This window comes from Protopterus annectens, chromosome 3.part1 (assembly GCF_019279795.1).
Source record: "Protopterus annectens isolate FY-2018-M chromosome 3.part1, PAN1.0, whole genome shotgun sequence".
Lineage (NCBI taxonomy): Eukaryota > Metazoa > Chordata > Ceratodontiformes > Protopteridae > Protopterus > Protopterus annectens.
In genome coordinates this window covers 1,544,413,864-1,544,429,760 of record NC_056732.1, presented here as the reverse complement: position 1 = coordinate 1,544,429,760, position 15,897 = coordinate 1,544,413,864, and positions in this window count along the sequence as shown.

Genomic DNA, 15,897 nt, shown 5'->3' with positions numbered 1-15,897 from the left:
ACAAGTGGCAGCATTACATTGACCCTCTTCCTTATAACTGCTTGCGTGCACCAGGCTTTTTCGGTTTCAAGAATGTAAATCTTATCTTTCTTGCCCTTACTAATGATTAGAGGTGGGGTTTTCTTTCCATCTAGATGAACTGCCAAAATACAGGTAACACGTGCACTTTCGTAACCAGTAAAGGGAATGTAGATTGATGAGGCACCCCTCTGATCAATTGTTGTTTGAGATCCTTGGCCCATAGACTCTGCAGTTTCATCCATAGCAATCATGTTGGAGAGTTGGTATTTAGAAAAGTCAATGCCATCAACAAAGGAATTGAATGCAAGTGCACGTTTAATAACTTCAGTATCTTCCAGCTTGAACAGTGTTGTTGATCTTAGAGACAGTTCATATAAGGAACCCATCCAGCCAATGTTGTGATGCTTTGAATTCTTCTGGGGATATTTATAACTGTGGTGCTATTGCAAGGGCAAATGCTTGAACATCAGCCCTGCGCACAACCAAAGCCTTTGCTCTCCTGTTAGCAATCCACTCACAAATGATGTCTTCAAGCTCAAGAAATAATGGTTGCTGACCTGATCCACACTTACACTTCTTAGTGTTTCCCTCGTCGGCCTGTTGACTGAGGTTAACATACGCTGCTTGCCATTTTTGGACCATTTGGAGATCTAACTTCTTCTCTTTGCAGAAAGCCATCAGATTATTTCCCCAGGAGTCCTCCATGATTCCTTTCTTGTACTCGATGGAATAGGTCTTTCTTTTTGCACTCATCTTGTCTGGGGGAAGGTTAATTAAAGACTTACGCAACCGGAGTGGCAACACAAAATGGTGCTGGTTATGAAGAGAAGACACTACCACAACTGCTCGTTAATCATGAGCACATGCTTTACGCGTGTTGTCTGTACTTTGACCGATCAAAGTACACCTGCATGGGTTTATGGGCCAAGGATCTCAACCGTCAAGTTTGAGTGATGATTAGGGTTACAGTAAGAATCATGGAGGACACCCAGTGAAAGAGTTTTATGACTATTTGCAAAGAGAAGAAGTTGGGTATCCAAATGGTCCAAAAATGGCGAGCAGAGTATGATAATCTCAGTCAATGGGTGTCAATAATATTATTTTATAATTTAATACGTCCGTCATCTGTTGCTGATGATATTAACTGGGGCTTATTTTTAGGGTAGGGCTTATATCATGAACACCCTGGAAAAGACATGCTAGGCCTTACTCGCTGGTTAGGTCTTATTTAGGAAGAAATACAGTATATATATATATATATATATATATATATATATATATATATATATAAAATATCTCAAGAGCCAAGTAACACAGACAGAACTCAATGCTATCTGCTAGATGAATAAAATGCTGCTGACAGCATGTGTGTAACATGAGTGGTTGCTGAGATATTGTAAATTATTTACAAAATATTACAAATGTAATAGTTATTCCCCAGGATTCAATAAAATCTGTGCAGGAATGTATTCATGTACATGACCATGGCTCCTTACCAGCAGTGTGCCATACATATTAATTATGGTGCTCTGCCAAGTGAGATGATAGTAACACGGATATTAAATCAGTGTAAGTGGCAGTGTAGAGGCTGTCCCATACTTTTGGACTGTCCAAAAAACATCTGGACAGGTGGTAAGCACAGGGCAGTATTTTATTTTTATTTTTTTGTGTTGTTTGCACTATGTGGTACATTGCTTAGTGATGCCAAGATACACTTATACAGCAGACATCTGCTATATATCTAAAAATAGAAACTGGATGTAATCAATTGTACTTTTGTTGTCTGTCCCGGTTTGTGCTGTGCGACTGGGTGCTTAGCAATGCCGAGCTGCGCTAATACATAGATACCTGACATCTACTGTATATATAAAAATAGAAACCGGATGTAATCAATTGTATTTTTTTGTATGTTGGAGCATAGACATTGATGCTGGAAAGTTGGTTCTGCTGAGAGGGAGCCTGCCTCTCCCATGTGCCAATCTGCAGGGCACTGCTGTAGTACTGTACATGCAAGGGATTCTACCGACTGTGCAATGGATAACATACTTTCATTCCAAGTCATTGTTGTCATTACCTCACTGTGCCTGTGCTCCTGTCCTTCATGCAGCATACCCAGCTGGTGTGCAACATGATCTGTGGTATGGGCAGGTGCATAGATGTCAGATCCATGAGGTTTGGGGAATCTTGATTTACCTGTAGCAGTAGGTGCACACCCTCTAACGTGCACATGCACACCAGCTGCACACCCACACCTATTGCAATGGCCATTATCAATGTGTTATGGGTAACTGTCAACATCAACAGAAGTCTCAACATGGGTCTGTTGTTCACCATCCAGTGTCTCTTCATTGTCAGAATGGCTGGACAAGTTTCCTTCCACATCTTAGGCTACAGCCTCATCCACATAACTGTCACCATCTTGTCTGGACTATATTACTATGTCACTGTCCTGTTTGCCAGGGGCCATGCTACCATACTGAGATACATCAGGTCCCACATTGTGATCACTAGATGGGCTAATGGAGGATACAGTCAGCTGATATGCCAAAAGAAGAGACAGATGACACACATCAAGACAACAAGCTTACATCACATACTGGATAACCTTAAAGCTATATGACACATATATCTCACTGCAATGTTACAAATAATACTGACTTACCATTAAGTCCTGTCTGTATATGGGTCACGGAATCTACATAATGGAGTTGACATTTAGGTTACATAGCCAACATACATGACATATATGATGAATATAAACATAATACACACTTAACAAGTCCTCATGTGAAGATGGTGCAGTAGAAGAGGGATGAACTTTTACTATTGTAGAGAACAAAGTCAGCCCGATTAATCTCATCATTGACAGCTTGAACCATTTGAACAGCATTAAAACATACAGTGGGTTTTACATAGACATACCACTTGTTTGTGCACTTGATGGTGATGAAGTCTGTCCGTGGAATGGGCAGAACAACAAGGTATTAATGAAGGACAACAACAGGAGCAACAGCAATGACATGTATGAAAGATCTTGCATTGGGAAAGTAAAAAGAAAGATACCACAGTCATGCATATAGGCAGCAGAATTCTGACAGCATGACATATATGACACAGTATCAGGGGCTGCAGGTGGGACTTCAACTGATGGCCAGTTCCTGTGTCAAAAAACAGTGACATTAATGTCATGTATTACAGGTCTGCTACACATTGCTGCAGTCTGTGAACCTGTTATGGTCACATACCTGGTCTGTCTGTACTTGCACCTGCATGGCTTGGGCCCCCACTGGATGTATGTGTAGTATACAGTGTTAGGGATTTAACACCATGACAGTAAACAGCAGTGCCATGATATGAGGCTGATGCAGTAACAGGTAGTAGTCACAGGAACACAGAATGGAGACAATTGCCTATCATTCCCTGGTGTTGTCTAGAAATAGATGGACTGTGAATATTAATGCAGACACCATTAAACATGCTGGTTGCACTGTTCTGTCTGTACTGCAGTTGTATGAGTACATGTCATTACACTTAATTGGTCATCATCAGCCTGTGTGGATCTGTGTGCACGGTTGAATTCTGCTACTGTGATTCCAAAATGATAATACATGAATATACATGCAACAGCAGTGTTCAATGATTTACTGTATAGTCCATGTCATGCAAAATAAGATATACATTTCCAGCTTGGAACTCCTGCTTCTGTCCCTGCCCACTTGTCACATGAAGGGTGTCAAGAAAGATTGTGATCTCATCAGGTGGGTCAATAGTAGACCACCACTGGTGGCAAATCTTTATCTGTCATACCACCATAACCTGTTGACTGTACTGAGGATCATGTCAGAGCAGTGTCAACAGGCCTCATGGGATCTATTGTGACCTCCAGCCACATTAATAATGTTGGTGATGTCACCCCAGACTTCGTTCCTCATCCCTACACATCCAAGCAGTCTCTGTCCATGTTGCCATAGAGCATCTAGTATGATGTCGCTTTCCCATGGGGTAAAATTGTCACCCCTAGATCTGTTTGCCATCTGAAAGACAGTGAAATGCACATGATCATATTTCTGTAGGGGCCCAGTTAAGCAGATGATATGTAGACAGCGTATGTCCCCATAAACAAAATGCATTCCTGTTCAGTGCAAAAGTCTGTGAAACACCGGCTGTGACAAATACTAATGTGGCATCTAAAAAATAACACCAATGCCTGCATACATAACATAAGTTATGTTGATTTTACAAATATTATCTGTAGAGGCTGCCTGGGGGATTCAAACCCCTTACACTATATACCTGTTAAATGGAGAGCCAAAGATAACAGCATCATGCCAGGGGAGTCTGCATGCATTTTTCATTAAAACACTACACAAATTATTATTTGAACAATTTGCTGAAAGTGTCAGAAAACCATAGTATCTGTAAACAGACCACAGAGTGTATGGATCATTTTTTATATTGAGCCAGTAGTTATAAGACTTGTGTTAAGAACCATAAATGAAGAAATATCCATAACAGCAAATGGATATAGAACATATGGATACTTTTGGAATCCATAGGTTTCCATATCTACACCACAGAGTGTATGCAGCTACCTGTAAGACATACAGATGATCCTTAAATAAATCTTTGTATACTGTTCACTTTTGCTATGGAAATCTGTCTGTACACCTGCAAATGGTAAATTAATGCATGTCCTTAATGCATATTGCAACACCTGCATCCATAAAGGTAAGTCAAACTGAACTCCAGTAATTACAAGCATTTGTCTTAAAGCAGACATTTTCAATGAAAATAACTCTCAACAGTTACATTTCAGAATGAGTAATGTTAACAGAGGTAATATTCCCCAAAACAGTAGATTGCAATTTACCTTATCAGCTATCTATGATTCAGGTATCATTAAAAGTAAGAGCACCTAATGAGCACTTATCTTTAAGTACCATTTGTGCTATACATAATTAATGATATTCATTAAAATTCTAGGTTTTGGAATTGAATCCCATTTGTGCAGCTTGGTGTAACTTCTCGAAATTCGGTGCATTAACCAATAGCTTGGTATAACAGGCAGGTGCTATGAGCAATACCTGATAGAGATTTGCTTTTCATTTCTGTTGTGTATTACGATTCATATTTACAAGGCTTGGGACACATGGAAGAACACTGATCAGATGCAGATGACAAGCAAATGCCAGGTGGCTGCTAGCTCAGATGATGAGAAAACAATGATGAGAAAGCTGAACTCATAACTGCCTGAGCCATTGTGCTTGCTATACTGTGGATGACATCAGAAAAAGAACAGCGATGATTATTGGGAGGAGTACTGGAGACTGTGCTTGATGAATGTCAAACATAGATGAGGGACATGATGCGGAACATCTTGCAGGATATGGCAAGGGCTATGTGCAACTCATTCAGAGACAGCCTGAAAGATAATTTGTGAGGTTAATCCCTACCAGCCTGGTTCATAAATACTGTTTTTGTGCTTGTTCCAATGTGTTATGCTGTCAACATGCTGATTGACATATAATTGATTGGACTTATAATACATTCTTTTGCATGCATACCATGTAGCTTCCATGCTTATGTGTTACATGTGCAAACAGACCATGGAGGTATCGTCATGTGACATTTAATTATGTTTCTATGGTGCATGACATACATTGACACCTTACAGTTTCCTCCAACATTCAGCTGTCCATTCATTGTAGCAGTTAACCTGCAGCTAGTGCTGCAATACTTAGCCTGTAAGCATGTGTTTTACTGGGGGAACTGACAGACAACAGATTAGGTTCATAGGTTGGTACTTGGCTGTCGGCCCTAGGGCCTATACAAGCCTAGCCATAACAATTCCCTGGCTATTTCTTCCCACAGTATTTACTTCCCTGGACCCCTGTTGTCCATACTGCTGTACTACCACTGTGGTATGGTTCAGATTTCTGAATTGCCATATCATGTATGTGCAACAGAAGGAAATTTCATTTCCCATGTCTTTTGAATGACAGTTGGCATGCTGTCCCACTGGCATGATGCGATGTTGTGTGCCATGCTTTGGTAATGCTAATGCTATCTTGGGTCATATACAGGTGAGTCTTACCTATGGGCAGTCCTCCTTTTCTGACTTTATCGAACACCTGTGTAGCATTAATGCATTCACCATGTTAAGGATAATTTATTCTGTAACAGTACATTACACTGTATTTGCTGTATGTTACATTTTCACTCCCATTCCTTGTTCACATACATTCACACTTTCCAGCAATAGTTGTGCACATTAAATGATGATTATACTTGTCTCTGCACATAGTCCATACTATTCTGGCACACTGCTGTAGCTTTCACATGTGGGCATGCACTGACTTATTGTTGATGTGCTGTAATAATGCTCACAGGAGTGTCCTATGCTCACAGTGTGCAGGGTGCATGACATACTCCTGCGGTTGTTTATATGTATGATCTATACATACCCATTTCTGTGGACATCAGCAATTAGTCTGTCCATGTGAAATACATTTGCAATTTTCTTAAATGTATTTTGGGTTGGCTTTGACAGCACCGTTGTACATATGTGTAAACCTACTTTGTTGTCCTACCTTTCTCCTGATGTGGGCCCACGTTGTCCTCTCACTTCCACCTTCATATTTCCATATTTTATTTTGCAGATATGTTTGCCTTTGTTGCAATTATTGACCACTGTTATGTATTATGTATTATGTTGTTGATATGATGAACATGTGCCAAATGCATGGCCATTTTTCAGATGCAGGACATCTTCACACGAGTCTATGGCTACTGCTTGCAATACATCCTTGTTCTCATTATATTTGCATGTTAACCAGTATATATTGCTGAAATTCATGTGCAAAACCTGATATATTTTTTTAAGCTGCGGTGTTAGATTTTGCAAATATTCTTACATGCCATTGGTATGTGTATGTGCACTGATATTGCTTTCATTTAAGCTCCATTTAGGCCACTGACAGTCATACATATACACCTACACTTGCATGCTGCCTTTGGCATGGCATATGTGTTTCACATATATGCATTCCATTACACATTTGTTTGGGTTGTATACACCTACTTATGTATTTAGCAGCAATTTTGCTTCTTTGGCTGTACTGCTGTTTTCCACTGTGCTTGGTTGTTTGCCTTTCACATGTATGGGTGGGTGGATGTTCGGTCCTCTGCTGGTGTTATCTAGCATTCTTAGATTTGCATGTGCTCATCTCGGAAGTTGCTTGGCTTACACTTACACTGACAGACTACCTGGATATTCACGCAATGTGTATTGGGAGCCTTATCACTTTACAACACACATCTACCATTGGTCATATACATCCAGATATGACTGGTACACAGTCTGCAGTATGTCGTAACATGACACTGCATAGGTAGATATGTTGTGCATTTCTCCATGGCTGGTATGGATCCGCACTCTGTCTGGCAACTTTCTATTGCCTGTGCTTTGCAGTGTGCCATCTGTGTAACTTACTTGTCCTTACTGTTTTTTGCCAGCCTTTGTCTGTCATGTTGTGATATTTATTCTATAGGTATACCTGTTCTGATGGCCTTCTCCTCATCTTTCCCTATCTTTATTTTTCCTTCTATTCTTAAAAACAACAACAAAAAAAAAAACAATGGGACCAATTTCCACAAAAGAATAAAAAAAAAAGAAAAAAATTGCTCACACCCTTCTGATTTTCCCTCAGATTTTCCTATTCCAAAATCCATCTTGTGAATCCCTCATTATCACCCATACCCTACATTAGCTTTTGTATCTCCTGTTTTCCTTGGGTGTGTCCATTACCTGTGTTCCCCATGCAAGTACCGCATCCATTGTTAACTAATGTTAGCTGTGGCAATGTGGCTGTAATTTCTCCTTTGCCTTTATAATTTTTTTTTATTATAAAATTTACAGATTCCATTGGAATCCATAAGCTAGAGTTAGCATTTTTTATTATAATGGAGTTATGGTGATATTCCCTAGCTATCCTTAAGCTTACTGGAGAGATTCTGTTATATATACACAATTAAGGCTGTCAGGATACTTGAATTGTGAGATTCTTTACATAACATTGTTAATGTACATCATGCTTTGACAGTGTCATTGCTTATGGATTAGTTGCTGGTAATGTTCAATGCTCTCTTACGACTGAGATACTGCTTTGTGCACCTGAGATATTCTTAGTTCACTGTGGCACATTTACATACTACATTGTTATCTTCAATTTGTGTGCTGATATTGGCGTAATGCACCAAATTCTACAAACTTTACAGAATCTGGCCCATAGTTACCTGGAAAGTCCATCTGGGTAGGTGCCCATTTTCAAAGGATGCCCAGGGAGAAAAGCTTTAAATTATTACAGAAACAGTTTCACTCATTAGCAACTATGTGGTATGAAATGTCACACCTCTAGCAGTCTACACACAGCTTGGATTCTTGAGCATTTTCAGAAAAATAAACTGAAAAAGCATAGAGTAGATAAATGTAATTATACAACGACCCCCCCATTAATATTCAAAAACGTGCATGCTGATTGGTCAGAGTGCATGTTGTAAATCCGAGTTATAGTAATGGAAAAAGGTCCGGTCGCCCGGACTTTTTCCATTACTATAACTCTTACAGCAACACTGTCTCGCTATGTTAAATGTTAAACGGGTTTAACATAGCAAGACAGCTTAAAAAAAAGCAACAGAGATTCTCCGTTGCTTTTTTCAAAACTGCCTCGCTATGTTAAATGGGTTTACCATAGCGAGACAGCTTTAAAATATGCAACGGAGATTCTCGTAAGTTAGTATAATACAAAGAAGAATTGCAATATGAAGTGACAGAAAAAACAGGGATATGGTATATTTAGAAAGAGAGTCAGGGAAGAGAAATTGAAGTAAGGAAGTGAGTGTAGAAGGGGGAGTAGGGGGTTATAAGGTATAAATAGGTACTTGTTCTTAAGTTCATATTTGAATATATAATTATACAGTCAATGTCAACAACAACAGCAAAAGAGAAATGTTCTGACTGATATACCAGTATACACTAATATAAGGTGCTATATGTGCCTTCTTATCTCTTGTAGCTCTGTGGTGGTTTGAAATTCATTATTTAAAAGAAAGCATTGTTTGTCCAATTTAAAAACTTACACAAATACACTGGGCAAGGTATATCATTAAAGAGGTATTACATGTAATCAGACCGTTGATTTTGAAGAAATAGGTCTGTTTTAAGAAGATAAGCACAACAAGTGTAATTCTCTCCTTTCTTAAAAGCATTTAGCATCAAGGTACACAGCTTACAATTTCTTTAGTAACAAACTGCATTAAAATGAAATGTGAAAGATTCTTACTTCTTCTATATCATTTAGATAAGAAGCTGAAACAAAGTTACTTAATACCTTCTTCCTCCGTGTTTATTTATAACCCTGTCTCTACACCCCCAGTACTGGATATGTATGTAAGTATAAATCTTTTATCTTTTGTTTACTTTTGACCTTTACATAACAGGTCACTTCTCTCCAGTTGTGTACCACATTTATGTTTTTATCCACCAAATCCACTTTATATTCTATAAATTTAACTCTATGGACTAAATCTTTGGAATTTTTTTCATAAATATCAGACGCATCACAAATCCATTTCAACCTCATAAATGTTGCCTTAGGACTATAAATATCTACATGTTTAGGATGACAATTATTTGGAGTTAAAAATGCATTTTTCAAATAAGGCTTTAGATGCATAGAGATATTAAGTCTACAGTCACTTAATTTGGACATTGTTTTATCGAAAACATCAATGGGAAATGTTTTCACTTGTAAAGAAAATGTCATTCCAAAGCTATTGCCATAATTCCATATATGATTCCCTACCATATCATCAACTAGTCATCAAGATAAGAATGCTTCAAGTCAATCATATGCAAATACTTGTTTTGAGAATCAGATAGCTAGCTAGCCAGATAGCTGAATGGATATAGGTTCAAAGTATTCCACAAATAAATCATAATATATGAGTGCAAACACTGCACCCTTAGCTGTTCCCTTCATCTGTAAAAAGCAATTGTGATGATAAATGAAAATTTTTCCAAGCAGCAATTCACTGTGTTGAACCAAAAAAAAAATTTAAATCAAGTGTATATAAATCATTTTTTTTTGAACCAAAATCTTATTGCTGCTAACTGACAATCATGTGGAATGGTTGCATACAAAGAAATAATATCGAATGTACATTGTTCAGCCTGGTATGTTTGACAACAGTCAAAGAAAATATGCTGCAGCTTTAATTCTGGAAGCAGCACCAGCTAAAGGTTTAAAAGAAGTCCCAAAAATGCTGATATGAGTTAATATAAAGAGTGTATCTCAAATACTGCGGTAGTGGTGCTGCGATAGTGTTGTCGCCTCACAGTAAAACATTGTCCTGCTCGATTCTCAGCTAAAGCATCTTCTGTGTGGAGACATGCGTGAATGGGTGTACCTTCATTGAAGGTTGTGCATCAGGGCTGGCAACTCGGTATGTAAAAATCTACTGCCAATCATTAGCGGCCTGGAGTTCCGCTGTGGCGACCCCTAACCGGGAAAAGCCGAAAGATACAACATCTCAAATACTGTTGGCCTATACAGAGGGTTTTTAAGATTTTCTTATGCATTATAGGCAATACATAAAAGATATGAGGTGCAGGATCAAAGGGTATTAATTCATTTTTCAAATCAGAAGAAATTTTAAAACTATAAAATATGTAAGAAAATCATCTATTTCCTTTTTAAACTCTGCATCTGGATTGAAAGGGAGCCTGTAATAAAAAAGTTAAATCATCCAACTGTTGTTTGTTTTTTTTTATTTGGCCTTGGATTCATACTGGTTCTATCCTGTGCTACAATCAACCTACGTTTGTCAGTCAAGGTAAAAACTATAGAAAATTCTTTCTCCAAATCATGTAACTTAGGTTATTACCATAGTATATGAAAATATCAGTGCTGCCACAATTTAGATCTTTCATTGCTAAAGACTTAATATGTTTATCAACTAGGACAGGGTCTGCAACCTTCACCATCAAAAGAGCCAGTTTTGTCTCCTCTCCCACCAAATCACATTCATCTGGAGCACAAAACCTATTTAACCCCTAAAATGAAGATACAACCTATTTGACCCCTAAAATGAAGATAACACATACACAGTATGTAAAATGTCACAGTATCAACTCACTCTCCAAAATAATAGGAGTCTGCTTTGAAAGAAAAAAAAATAAAAATAGCCCTTATTTATTTCTATATTATTAATTTTCTTTCAAAGCTACAGGGAGCCACTTCAGAAGGGTGGAAGAGCCGCAGGCGGCTCCAGAGCCACAGGTTGCCTACCCCTGAACTAGGTGATATGGGGGACTAAACTTTGATTTACCAAATTTGAATCACACTGTGTAACTTAATTAATTCTTTCCTGACATGGTTGTTATAATGAAACCATATTTTAAATTTAATTGTCTACAAAAAGATTTCAATTCCTTTACAACCATATATTTGCTAATTATCCTGCAAGCAACAAAATAAAGTCTATTATTAAGAAATATTAACAAAATTATTACACAGATCAGTTAAATTTTTCCATTCAAAGCATCTTTGAAAGCATAAAGCAGACTTGTACGGTAGAAACTGAAGGTGTTTATAGAAGGCATAATAGGTATGGACATTTTCCTGTTAATACTTGCTCAAGCAGAGACGTGAAGCCTTTCAGGTGAAAATCATTCCAGCTGGTTACCAGTCACACTGTAGGCTAACATGAACTTAATACCGTCTTCATGATACTATGACCCCAGCCAATGTTTGAATATCAGTATTTTGTCTAGATATGTTGGTTTCATGTGAGGTGACTGGAGGATTTCTTTATGCAGATATGTTTCCTAGGATGTTTGATAATCCCAGCATATCCTACAGCCATACCCAAGAGAGAGAGCCCTCTTTAATTGTTCATTCCGTGTAAACAATAACAATGTCACAATTACTTTAAGTTATGTTAACCTAGTTAAGATGCTGCTAACGTTCAGCACAGGCAGGGATGAGAATGTCTCAAACTCCTTATGAAATCCAGAAAGGTTCATGTCTAGTGTATGTACAATTTAGCCAGCAGTTGCAAGAGTGGTTTGGAGGTTGCAGGACACTGTCTGCTCTGTGAAGTTTTGAGTATGGCTTGATTAAGTTTTTTATCACTGAGTACTTTGCAATTATAGATTGTTCTCATTGCCATGGAAAGACTTTTTGGGAGGTCTCTGTGTAATGTGTTACATGTGGCACATACTGTTTTTTAATTGGAGGGAAACTGAAACTAAGTTAGTGTAATGTGAGAACCTTCACAGTGTCATGTAGTGATCAGCAGGAAGAGACAACGGTGAGAATATGAGGCATTTGAAGTTAAATTAACACAGGACCAGACAAATCAAAAGTTAAAATCACAGGGTGGTTGAAGTGGTAAAAATAAGAAATATTCAAACAGCCATCCATTTGGCAACTCTGTCAATAAAACATTCATCTATTTTTTCTTACTTAAAAATAAAAGAGTAGTTTCCAGCCTCTTACACAGTGAAAACACTTCTTCCATTGGCATCACAGAAAAAAAACACTAAAGGACCCATTTCTTTAACAGGACTCTGCAGTTCACGAAACTGTGTAAGTTAATAAGAAATTGCAGAGGTCTATGCTTGATTCTGTAACAGCTATAGTCCCTGTTACATACAAAAAAACTTGTATACTTGTAATGGTATTGCCCACTGAAGCCAGTGGGACTATATGGTGTAGAAAGGGGCCCTCCATATATGTCAGCAGATATCATAGATAACAGGTTTCATTTGTAAGTCTGCTTATCGTGTCAGTTTTCATAATTAATTACATGGATTTGACATTGAAAAGTAGTTTTGGTCTTTGTAGAAAGATTACAGTCACCCTATGTAACTGCATTGCAAAAATATCCATCCCCACATTTAATATCTTCATACTGATACTGGGAATTACTGTAGGGCAGAAGGGATTGTGGTTTCCTTTCATTTTTTAAGGGGCAAAGAAGATCATGGCTATGTTTTATAAGGATGACGTATAAAGTAAGGGATATTTTTTAAGTCAGAAGTTTAAGGGAAGGATACTGGGATATCAGGAATAATAGACGTGAGATATCTCTGGTGCTTTTCATTTTATTTTTTGAAATTATGGTGATTAGTTGTCTCTAGGCAACTATAATTGATTGAATTTAATTTTCTAATTAACTGCATGATTTTTATTAATGCTTTCTGAACTTATTTGTTTCTTCTGTTAAAGGCTGATTAGGTCAAGTTGCCTGAGATTAGATCAATAACTATGCTGTTTCTGAAGCCCTTTCTCAAACTTTTCTTAATTTATACAGCTTATTGTACATTTACATGGGAAAAAAAATACAATATGCCTGCAGTGACCATGCTGATATACAGGGGAAGCTATACACAAAGGTCTTTAGAGTTGCATCACCCTAGACATGCCATGCGCATACATAGTTGTGTTTTTCCTGGTACTGGTCCTCGTCTTACAGAGGGCATGCTTGTAAACATTTCATTTCTTAGGAAGTAGACTGTACTATAGATTTGCTGCATTAAAACATGCTGCCAGCTTGTGTCACAACGCTGGTACTACATGCATGATAGAATCTTACCTGAATTACATGCTGTATTATGAGCTACCTACAGGCAGAGCTGTGGAGCTGTGTATGTTCAGCGACTGTTGGATGCTGCATGTTAAATAAGGTTGCTTCAGACACTGTCATATACAGGTAATGGGCTTCATTAGCATAGAAAGTTTATGAATCCCTTAACCTATATGACATTGCATGCCATTTAAGGTATGGTGATTCTAGGGTAAAGTCCTGCTGCTCCAAAGCATAAATGTGAAGTTGTTCTATCTTGCCTTCATTCTCACTGATGGGTTCAGAGCCGATCCTCGGCTCTGACTCAGCCAAATGCTAAAGCTCGAGGTCTTCACCCAGCTTATGGCCTATTCCCTATCCCATGATGCACTGGTGCTTCCCTCAGATCTCGTTTGCCGGTGCAACTAATTGGGCATTTCACCAGCTTTGGCCAGTGAATATAAGTATCTTTTTCAAGTTTAATACATTTTTTCATCATCTATATAGTTGTTAGGAGTTAGTTTAACCAATTTAGTTAGTTTAGAGAATTATAGATAGTATACCTTTCTCTATCTCTTTTGTGGCTGTTTTTTATTAGGCCTATTTTACTCCCTTTTCCCATTTCTTCTAAGCATTGATAGTTCTTAGCTTTCACTTTATATACATATATATATGTGTGTCGTGTGTTTATTGTTAGAATTAGTTTTATAAAAAGGCTTAGGTATTGTTTTTTGTGAGCTGTTTTTTAATTAGGGCTATTTCTTCTTTAATATTTCTTCTTTAATATATAGCCTGTTTAAATTAGAAGGCTTTAAGGATTGTTCCTAGAACTTTTAGTGTGGTTATTGCTTTTTGTACAATAGTTGATATGTCTCAAGAGAAATCTAAGTCAGGTTTCAAAAATGCCCAAAGTGTGGGCAGAAGATGTCCATCACCGATGGGCACTTGGACTGCGTATATTGTTTGGGGAAGGTTCATCTCCAAGAAAATTGCTCCACATGCCACTCGTTCAGTACTAGGGTGCTGCAAGAAAAAAGTAAGCTGATTGCTAGAGGACCGGTTAAGTCCTCCTTTCCGGACTCATTAGATAAGGGCAAGACTCAAGACAGGCATTCAAAATCTTCGAAGACTTTTTCTGGATCGGAGCCGAAGACAAGCTCATCGACTCCAAAAAAATCATACAGACCATCTACCTTGGCGCCACAAGTTTTGGAACCAGTGGTTGTGCTTGTTGGTAGGATTCAGTCCCCGGTTCTGGAGCCGGTATCTCCTACCCTTAAGCCATCTATTTTACAATCAGTGGCTTCTTCCATAACTTCTTCTCGGTCCTCAAGACTCTCTGATAAGTATGTGGATTGTGTGGTGCAGAGGCTTCTGCAGACAGTGGGACTAGCAAAGAATTTGTTGGGGCCGACCTTTGGGGCTTCGGGCCCGACTGAGACCTAGTCCATTCCTCCCGTTCCTCCTCCGATTCGACTCAAGGTTTTGGAGCTGATGATCGTGGAACCAATGGAGCCAACACCTCCAGGCCTGTCGGTTCCGACTACTCTGACTTCCTCGGTGCCAACCTTGGAGTCTAGGAGCTGACACTTGCCAGTAGGGTCCGGGGAGGATAGTCAAACCAACCTATTGGTTCTGACTTTACCATTCGGGACTTTGGCACGGGTGAGCTCAGATCCTACCTCGGGCTTGGATCCCGCCACTTCGGTGCCGGGGTGCTCACCTGCTTCTTCGGATCCAGGGGTTTCCTCTCATTGGAGCCAGGGGGCTTTTGATGCCATGAGGAGAGTATTGTACCTCTGCTTCACTGGTCCCTCAAAAGCATAGAGACCCAGAGCCTCAGGTCGCCCCAGGTCGCCCCAATGGGTGAGTCCTGCTCTTCTGAGACCTCACCAGAAGCTCCCACTGAGGAGGTTCCCAGGAAGAGACTTTGCAAGAGAAAACATCTGGACTCCCCACAGGAATCCGTCATGTCAGATACTGACTTAGATGAGTCAGAAGGGTCCCCATGGTCTCCCTCTGATGATATCTCTTTCAGAGATATCTTGGAAATTCTCAAACAGAGGGGTGGCTGGAAGCCCATTAACCCTACTGATGATGAGTCAGTTCTCCTGAAGCCTTTCTGGTCTCAACCCTCCACCTCTTGGGGGTGTCTGCCTTTTGATGAGCTGATGGAACTCATCTCTTGAAAGGCATGGGAGTCCCAAGATACCATGGAACCTGTCCCTCGAAGGCCTAACAAATTTA